Source organism: Spea bombifrons, chromosome 2, assembly GCF_027358695.1.
Source record: "Spea bombifrons isolate aSpeBom1 chromosome 2, aSpeBom1.2.pri, whole genome shotgun sequence".
Lineage (NCBI taxonomy): Eukaryota > Metazoa > Chordata > Amphibia > Anura > Pelobatidae > Spea > Spea bombifrons.
Window position 1 is genome coordinate 81,958,864 of NC_071088.1, and position 9,458 is coordinate 81,968,321.

Consider the following 9,458-nt stretch of genomic DNA (forward strand, 5'->3'; position numbering starts at 1 on the left):
CTTTCCCCACTCAGTGTTTTGATGCCTGAATGTGTCGACCTGACTGTCCTCCATCCCAGTCTGTTGCCTTCCTGATCACCACTGTTCTGTCTACCCGTTCCTTCCTGCAAGTTTCTCCTCTAGTCAGCTGCATTCTACCTGCCCTCTCTCTGCTGCTGCCGGCCTGTTGCCCCTTGTCTGCTGCCATCTCTCTACCTCACTCTGCTACCGCCTGCCTGCTGACTTATAGCATGTTAATGCCTGCCTGCTCCCCCAGTCTGCTCCTACCTGCCACCACCTCCTATCTTTGTCTGATGCTGCCTGCCTGATTTCCCTCACTTGCAGTTGCCTGACCAATCTTCAACTCTACCAGTCTGCTCCCACCTTCCTGTTCCTCCCCCAGCCCCAGTCTGCTGTCGATTGGCTGTTTAACCCTAGTCTGTCTCGTCATCTGTATGATGCCACCTAACTGTTCTTATGCCCAGTTAACGGCTGGCTCCCACTTCTGCTTCCTAGTCAATTACCTGCCTATCCCCCTCTTCACCTTGGACTATTGCAGTTTCCCTATCTCCCAGTCTGTTGCCCCCACCTGCTGCCGTCTAACTGATCACCTACCCAGTCTACTGCTGCCTTCGTGTTCTCCCCTTCACTCTGCTGCCTCCTGCCAGCCCACCCTGTCTACTGCACGCCTATCTGCATTTCCCCCCTAGTCTGCTGCTTGCTTGCCTTTCCAAGTTTGCTGTCTGACAATTCCTACCTTCTGTTTTCCCACTAAGTATGCTACCTTCTGCCTATTTCCCCAGTTGGTTACCACTTGCTGCTGCGTGGATGTACACCCTTAATCTCCTACTGCTACCCTGCCTGCATCCAGTTTGTTCTTGCCTTATTATTATTATTATTACTGTTCTCCCTGCCTGATCCCATCTGGTCTGCTGACGCCTGCTTATTGCCCCCTTCGGTCAATTCCCGTCTATCTTTCCCCACTCAGTGTTTTGATACCTGAATGTGTCGGCCTGACTGTCCTCCCTCCCAGTCTGTTGCCTTCCTGATCACCACTGTTCTGTCTACCCGTTCCTTCCTGCAAGTTTCTCCTCTAGTCAGCTACATTCTACCTGCCCTCACTCTACTGCTGCCGGCCTGTTGCCCCTTGTCTGCTGCCATCTCTCTACCTCACTCTGCTACCGCCTGTCTGGTGACTCATAGCATACTACTGCCAAGTTCCCCCAGCATGTTACTGCCTGTCTGCTCCCCCAGTCTGCTCCTACCTGCCACCACCTCCTATCTTTGTCTGATGCTGCCTGCCTGATTTCCCTCACTTGCAGTTGCCTGACCAATCTTCAACTCTTCCAGTCTGCTCCCACCTTCCTGTTCCTCCCCCAGCCACAGTCTGCTGTTGATTGGCTGTTTAACCCTAGTCTGTCTTCACTTCTGCTTCCTAGTCAGCTGCCTGCCTATCCCCCTCTTCACCTTGGACTATTGCAGTTTCCCTATCTCCCAGTCTGTTGCCTCCTGCCTGTTTCCCCACCTGCTGCCGTCTAACTGATCACCAACCCAGTCTGCTGCTGCCTTCTTGTTCTCCCCTTCACCCTGTCTACTGCATGCCTATCTGCATTTCCCTCCCTAGTCTGCTGCTTGCTTCCCTTTCCAAGTTTGCTGTCTGACAATTCCTACCTTCCGTTTTCCCACCTAGTATGCTGCCTCCTGCCTATTTCCCCAGTTGGTTACCGCTTGCTGCTGCCTGGATGTACACCCTTAATCTCCTACTGCTACCCTGCCTGCACCCAGTTTGTTCTTGCCTTATTATTATTACTGTTCTCCCTGCCTGATCCCATCCGGTCTGCTGACGCCTGCTTATTGTCCCCTATCTATTTTGCTTATTGACCCCCTACTTTTGACGGCGACCAGTTCTCCAGCCCAGCATGCTGCCGCCTGCCTCTTCCCCCCTCCCAGTATACTGCCTGCTTATTCTTTCCTGCCACCTGCCTTTTCCACTACCCAGTCTAAAGCTACCTGCCTGTTCCCCTCCCCAGTCTATTGCAATCTGTCTGTTCCCCGTGTCTGATCCTTGCCTGACTTTGCTGCTGTCTGTCTGCTCCCCCCTTTCTACTGCTACCACCTTCCACCTTTCCCAGTCTGCTGCTGCCTACCAAGTTGTCTGCCGGTCTCCTAGTCTGTTGCTGTCTGACTATGACTCCTGCCGCATATTTTCCCCCCTGGTATGCTACAGCTTGCTTATTCTCCTTGCTTCACTATAATGCTATATGTTTCTCCTCCTGTCTGCTGCCTGCCTATTACTTTCTGCATGCCCCCATCAGCCTGTAGCCTTACTGCAACCCATAACCTTGTTGTCTGCATATTCTTGCCCTCCGTTTCTCATCTTAGTCAGCTGTCACTTTCCTATCACCAGCTCCCACCAATAATCTATTTCTGCTGGCCTATTCCTGCCTCGGTCTGCTCCTTTATTGTTCTCCTACCCAGTCCACTACAGCCTGCCTCTTTCAACTCTGTCTGTTGTCTGGCTGTTTAGCCCCTGTCTGCTTCTTGACTATTGCTTCCTGCATGTTTACCCTATGGCTGCTGCTGCCTGTCCATTCTCCCCCCTCCACTCTGCTTCATACCTGCTTAGTACTATGTCTTCTTCCTGTGTATTCCTCCCTGCACACGCCCCCAAAGTCTGATACATTCTTGCCCACCCTTTTGCTGCCTGCTTCTTCCCTCTGCTGTTGCATCTTCCCCCTCCAGTCCCAGTCTTGCCTGATTTCCTCCTTTCACTCTGCTAGCTGTTTCCCTCCTTTTTGCATGCCACACCAAAACTGCATCCTGCATGTCCCCACTTAAGCTTGCTGCCTGCACATTCCTGCACATCTGCCTTCCTGTTGCTATCAAACTGATGCCCCTTCACGTCTGCTTGCACCTGCCTAATCCCCCTCAGTCTGCTGGCACCTTCTTGTTCCCCTGCCAAGTCTTCAGCCCCTGTCCATTCCCCCAGTCTGCTGCTTGCCTGATCACCACCCAGTCTATTCTTGCCTCCCTGTCCCTTCCCAGTCTAATGTCACCTTCCTTTTCCCTCCAGTATGTTTCCTTCCCACCTGTTGCCAACTGACAGTTCCCCTTCCAAGTCTTCTGTTGCCTGTATGTTCTCCTCTCTTTACTCTGCTATCTACTTGCCCCCTTCATCTGCTATCTGCCTATTCCCATGCCAATTAGCTGTCTGCCTGTGCCCCAAAGTCTGCTGCACTTGTCTATCTTGTATCTTCCCTCTTGGTCTAGTGCTAACTGATATTCCTGCTTAGTCTGTTGCCGCCAGCCTGTTTACCTAAACACCCCACCACCCCCTGCCTCCTCCCTCTCACAGGTTCCCGCCGCCTGCATTTTCTTCCACCTTCACTCTGCTGCCTGCTTGTTTCTCCCCAGTCTGCAGCCTGCATTTTCCATGCTGCATGTCCCTCCCAAGTGTGTTGCCATCTGCCTATCCATTGCTTGCCTGTTCCCCCCCCCCATTCCTCCATTCTGTTTCTGGCATAGGTCTATTGCACCTTGCCTATCACCCCAATTATGTTGCCACCTGTCTGATGCCACCTTTCTGTTTTTGTACCCTTTCCTCTTCCCACTCCCAATCTGGTGCCACCTGCACCTACACCCCACTATCTATTTCCACTCTCCTTCCTCCCCCTGTCTTTTCCGATTGCTTTCCTACCCAGTCTACCACAGCTTGCCTCTTCTCACTTTCAGTCTGCTGTCTGGCTGTTTCTTCCTGCATGTTACCCATCATTCTGCTGCCTTCTTTGCCTCAATCTGCTATCTGCGCCTTCATACTCCCAGTCTGCTGTCTGTCTATTCTGTCCTGCCTATTCCCTCCTGTTTCCTGACGACTGTCGGCTCTCCCCTTTTCAGTCTGCCTGCATGTACCCCCCGTCTGTAACAGTCTGCGCTTCCCCCCATTTACTGAGATCTTCCTGTTTCCTATGTCTACTGTAGCCTTATTTTCCCCCATTCTTTTGTCACCTGTCTATTTTCCTACTCAATCTGCTATTGCCTTTCTGTTCCTCCCCAAGTCTACTGCGGCCAGCCTCTTCCATCCCCAGTCTGTTCCCACACTGTTCTCGTACCCCGTGGGCTGCTGGTTTCCTCTTCCCACTTACAGGCTGTTGTTACAGGCCTGCCTGTTTACTCCTTTGTCTGCTTTCCGCCTATTCTTTCCTGAATGTCCCCCTAGTCTGCCTTCATGACATGATAATCTTCTTCCTACCTTTTCACCCTTAGTATGAAGCCACTTGACAATTCTCCAAGCTTCGCTATTTTGCCACCAGCCTGATTCTTTTTCTATCTGCTGCCTGCCTTTTTCTACATGCATATTCACCCCCAAGTCTGCTGTGAGACCCAAAATTTTGATGACTGCCTATTCCGACCTTCAGTATCCACTCTCAGTCTGCTGCTCTCTGCCTATTGCATTTCCACGTCTGCTGTCGCCTGCCTATCACCCCCTTCTCAGTTTTTTCCTGCCTGACTATTTTTGCCCTTCTACTACTGCCTGCTTCTTCCCTTCAACTACCGTCTGCCTGTTCTTCTAACTAGTCAATAATCCCCTGGCTCTTCCCCTTCTCAGTCTGCTGGCATCTGTCTGTTCTCCCCCTTCACTCTGCAGCCTGGTTCCTGCCTGCTCCATCCTCCATGTTCACCCCAGTCTGATACACCCCCCCCCAATCCGCTGCCTGTCTCTTCACAATCCTACTCTGTTTTCACCTGTCTTTTTTCCCCCCTTCACTCTGCTGCCCACCTGCTTCTTCCCAGTCCAATTTCTCTGCTGTCTGTTTCCCCTAGTTTGCAGCCTGTCTATTCCTCCCTGCATGATGTCCCTGCCTAACCAGCCTGCTTATTCCTCACCTACCTGTTCCCCACCTAGGTTTACGTCAGTCTGCCTATTCCCATTCTGTCTGTTCTCCTACTGCAGCTTGATGCCGCATGCCTATTCCGCTCAAGTATGCTACCTGCCTGTTCCTCCCAAATCTGATGCTGCTTGCTTACCCCTTCTTGGTCTATTGCTACCTGCCAATTCCCTCAGTCTGTTACCGCCAGACTGTTCTCCAACCCAGTCTACGGCCACCTCCTTCTTCCCCTCCCAGTCTGCTGCCTGCTTCTTCTTCACTCTGCTAACTGCTTGTTGGTCCTGTGTTTGCTGCCTGCTTATTCTGTCTTGCACCCTCCCCCAGTTTGCTACCTGCCTATTTCCAACTTACGTTTCCCCCACTAGTCTAATGCTATCTGTTGCTAACTGCCGTTCCCCCTAGCATGTAACCTCTGCCTGTTCTCCCAACTCACTATGCTGCACCTATCTGTTTCTCTTCCTGTGTTCTGCCTGCCTGTGTTCTCTAGTTGTTCTCCTAACTAGTCAACTATTGCCTGTGTCTTACTCTGCTTGTCTGTTCTCCCCCATTTAGTATGCTGCCTGCCTAGCCTCTTGTTTGCTTCCTACCTACCTAATATTTCCTGCACCTCCCCTTGCAGTCTGCTGCCTTCATGCCCTCTAACCTGCTTCCTGCCTTTCACTCATACTAAGCAAACACCTGCCTATTCTCCCAGCTTCTGCTGCCTGCCTATCCTGTCCTACTTGTTCCCTCCTCTCTGCTGCCGCCTGTCTGTACTGCCCCTTCATTTTGCCGCTTGCCTGTATAGCACCATCTGCGTATTGCCTATTCCTTCCTGCAATTTCCCACTCAATCTGCTGACTGCCTCTTCTCACTCCCAATCGGCTGCCCCCTGCTGTTCTTCGTCTTTTACTCTACTGCCTACTGATTCTATCCTGCCCGATACCACTGTCTGCTGTTGCCTGAGTATTCTGCTACCAAGTCCACTGCCTCCTTCCTATTCTCCCCCCTTCACTGTGCAGCGTGTCTATTTCTCCCTGTCAGACCCCCAAGTCTACTGCCTGCTCATCTGCATGTTCCCTAAGGCCACCGGCATGTTCCCCTCAGTCTGCTGACTGCCTACCCCCCACAACATTGCTCACTGCCTGCTTCTGCATTCAGTTTCTCCTTTTAGTTTGCTGCTCTTTTATCCCTCCCAGTCTGCTGCTGCCTACCTATCACCCTCTCCCTTACTCTATTTACTCCTGCTTATTCCTATCCATTCAACTACCGCTGGCCTCTTCCCCCTCTTACTCTGATGCCTATCTGTTTTCCCTCTTTACTCTACTGCCTGTTGCTTAGCATCCTGCTTGTTTTTCACTATGTCTTCTTGTATATTCCTCTCTGCATGTTCTCCCAAGGTCTGCTGCCTTCTTGCACACCAAACCTGCTGCCTGTCTCTTCGCCTGTTCTACCAACCAGTTTACTGCAGCCTGCCTCTTCCCACTCCCAGTCTGCTGTCCCCCTGTCACTTTGCTAGCTATCAGTTTCACTACTGCCTCCTACCTGCCCATTACTTTCTGCATGCCCTACCAAAACAGCAACATGCTTGCTCCCCCTCTTGCAGCATGCACATATATGCATGCCTGTTCCTTTCAGTCTGTTGCTGTCAAACTGCTCCCCCTTCAAGTCTGCTGCAACCTGCCTTTTCCGCAACCAAACTGTCAACAACTTGTACCCCTCCGAAGTCTACGGCCATCTGTCCATTCCCCAATCTTGCCTGTTCACCAACCAGTCTATTCTTGCCTGCACTGAATGCCTGCTTCTGCCTCCAGTTTCTGCTTTCAGTTTGCTGCTATCTTACCTCTGTCTGCCTCCTACTTCTTATTTCCTAGACCTCCCCAGTCTAATTCCATCTTCCTGTTCCCACCAGTATGTTCCCTTCCCATCTGTTACCACCTGTCAGTTCCCCTACCAAGTCTGCAGTTCCTTGCTTTTTCTGCTCACAGTCTGCTGTTGCCTGCCTGTTTTCCTCATCACAATGCTATCTGCTTGTTCCCCCTCATCTGCTACCTGCCTATTCCCATGCCAGTTTGCTGCCTGCTTGTGACCCTACTGTGGGTCTACCTCTGGTCTAGAGCTACTTGACATTCCTTGCCTGTTCTCTTTCCCAGTCCACTACCACGTGCCTCCTCCCCATCTCAGTTTTCCACCTTGGCTGCTTGTTTCTCCCCATTATGCAACTTGTCTTTTCCCTTCTGCCTGTTCCCCGTCGCCTGACTGCTCTTCCACCCAGTCCACTGACACCCGCTTCTCCCCCTCCCAGTCTACTGCCTCCTGTCTGTTAGCTCTCCTTCACTCTGCTGCCCGTTTGCTTCCCCCAGTTTGTAGCCTGTCTTCCTTCTTCTGCATGTCCCCTCCTAGTCTGTTGCCGTCTGCCTATCCCTTACTTGCCTGTTACTTGATGCATCCTATCTGTTCCAAGCCTAGGTCTATTGCAGTTTGCCTATCCCCCATTCTGTTACCACCTGCCTGTTCTCCCACCCAGTCTGCTACTGTCTTCCAGTTTCTCCTCAAGTCTACTGGTGCCTCTCTGACCCTCCAGTCTGTTTCCACCTGTCTGACCTATCTGTCACCTATCTGTTCTCATACCCAGTCTGCTGCTGTCTTCCTCTTCCCACTCCCAGTCTGCTGCTATCTTCCTATTCCTCCTCCCAGTTTGCTGCCGCTTGCATATACCTCACCAAGTCTGCCTCCCCCCCCAGTCTGTTGCCACCTCCTCTGGTCTATTTCCGCTTGCCTTTTCCCGCCTTGGTCTGTTTCCTGATTGTTTTTTCTACCTAGTCTACTACAGCTTGCCTGTTCCCACTTTCAGTCTGCTGCTGCCTGTCTGTTCTCCCAGATTCATTCTGCTACCTGGCTACCCCCTCCCTGTTTGCTTCTTGCATATTCCTTCCTGCATTTCTATCACCCCCAATCTCCTTCCCCCAGTCTGTTGGCTGTGTCTTTATACTTTATATTGTATCTTTGACTCCCTCCCCTTCAATCTGCTGCCTGCCTGTTTAGCTCTGGTTACTTCTTGCCTATAGCTTCCTTCATGTCCACCCCCAATCTACTGCCTTAACACCCCTTTCAATTTGCTTCCTGTCTCTTCCAGCACACAGTATGCTGTGGCCTGCATGTTCTTCCACCTTTACTGCCTGCTTGTTTCTCCCAGTCTGAACCATGTATTTTCCTTCCTGAGTATACCACTCCCTCCAGTCTGTTGCAGTCTGTGTATCCCTTATTTGTCTGTTCCACCATTTGCTTCAACCTTGCTGTTCTCTAGGTCTACTGCAGCCACACTATCCCCTCATTCTGTTGTCACCTGCTTATTCTCCTGCCCGGTCTGCTATTGCCTTTTTGTTCCTCCCCAAGTCTACTGCGGCCAGCCTCTTCTATCCCCAGTCTGTTCCCAACTGCCTGGTGCCACCTCACTGTTCTCATACCCAGTGGCCCTTTTAACCCTTTATATGCAACCACTTGCCTATTCTCCAAGCTTTGCTATGTTGACACCAGCCTGGTTCTTTTCCTGTCTGCTGTCTGCCTTTTTCTACATGCATATTCACCCAAAGTCTGCTGTCTGCTCCCACAACGTTGATGACTGCCTATTCCCACCTTTATTTTCCTCTCCAAGTCTGCTGTCTCTGGCCTATCAGCCTCTTCTCAATCTTTTCCTGCCTGACTATTTTTGCCCTGGTCTGTTCATTGAGTGTTCTCCTACCCAGTCAACTACTACCTGCCTCTTCCCTTCAACTACCGCATGCCTGTTCTTCTAACTAGTCCATTACCGCCTGCTTCTTTCCCCTCTCAGTCTGCTGACAAATGCCTAGTCTCCCCTTTCCTGTCCATTCTTTCCTCCATGTTCACCCTTGTCTGCTACCTTTTTGTCCCCTAATCTGCTGTCTGCCTCTTCACAATCCCACTCTGTTGTCACCTGTATGATCTTTCCACTTTACTCTTCCGCCCGCTTAGTCCTCTCTATTCCTCCTGTCTGTTCTCCCCCCGGCCTGTCTGCTTCTTCCCAGTCCCATTATACTGTCTGCATGTTCTTCTCCCTTTATTCCGTTTCTTTCTTTTAGTTTATAGCCTGTATACTCCTACCTGCATGATGTCCCCACCTAACCAGCCTGCTTATCCCACCCCTGCCTGTTCCCCCGTTCCTACCACCTACCTGTTCCCAGCCTAGGTCTATTGCAGCCTGCCTTTTACACCCATCGTGTTGCACCTTTCTGTCCGTTCTACTTGGTATGCTACCACCTTCCTGTTCATCCCAAACCTACTGCAGCTTGCCTCTCCCTCCTCCCACTCTGCTGCAAACTCCCTATTCCTCTGCCAATTTCTGCTGCTGCATGCCTATTCCACTCAAGTATGCTACCTGCCTGATATCCCCAAATCTGCTGCTGCTTGCCTACCCCTCTTGGTCTACCTCTGTCAATCTCCCAGTCTGTTACCGCCTGACTGTTGTCCTACCCAGTCTACTGCCACCTGCTTCTTCCCCCTCCCAGTCTGCTGCCTGCTTCTTTTCACTCTGGTAACTGCTTGTTGGTCCTTTGTTTGCTGCCTGCTTATTTTATCTTGCACCCTTCCCCAGTT